The 557-nt window shown below is 43.3% G+C and overlaps 1 protein-coding gene across 1 annotated transcript in view; it reads left to right on the top strand.

The window, feature by feature from the left end:
* Window positions 1-557, top strand: part of LOC105503410 (phosphatidylinositide phosphatase SAC2-like) — a 121,054-nt gene that overhangs the window by 104,118 nt on the left and 16,379 nt on the right. The window lies entirely within an intron of this gene.

The raw sequence follows: 557 nt of genomic DNA, 5'->3' as shown, positions 1-557 counted from the left end.
TCACTGCAAGCTCCGCCTCCCGGGTTCACGCCATTCTCCTGCCTCAGCCTCCCGAGTAGCTGGGACTACAGGCGCCTGCCATCACACCCGGCTAATTTTTTGTATTTTTAGTAGAGACCAGGTTTCACTGTATTAGCAAGGATGGTCTCAATCTCCTGACCTCGTGATCCGCCCACCTTGGCCTCCCAAAGAGCTGGGATTATAGATGGGAGCCACCACACCTGGCCAAAAGAGGTATTTTCTTTCTACCCATTGGGAAAGTTGAAGCCCAGTTTTCCTGTAATGGTACCAATTATTTTTACTTTCGCCGCACCTCTGTTTTCCCATCTGGGAATTGGAATAGACAAATCTCTAAGGCCATTGCTGTACTACCGGTATTTGATTGAGGGAAAATACAGAATATGATCAGATTATTGCATGAAGTTCCTCTGGTTTGATGATTACTTTCTTCCTTTTCTTGGTTATGTATGTTGGAAAATTGACTGTCTGAAGACAATTCATTCAATCAACAAATTTTTTTTTTTTTTTTTTTTTTTGAGACAGAGTCTCACTCTGTC

Source organism: Colobus angolensis, unplaced genomic scaffold, assembly GCF_000951035.1.
Source record: "Colobus angolensis palliatus isolate OR3802 unplaced genomic scaffold, Cang.pa_1.0 Scaffold85, whole genome shotgun sequence".
Taxonomy (NCBI): domain Eukaryota; kingdom Metazoa; phylum Chordata; class Mammalia; order Primates; family Cercopithecidae; genus Colobus; species Colobus angolensis.
This window is presented reverse-complemented; position numbering and strand designations above follow the sequence as displayed.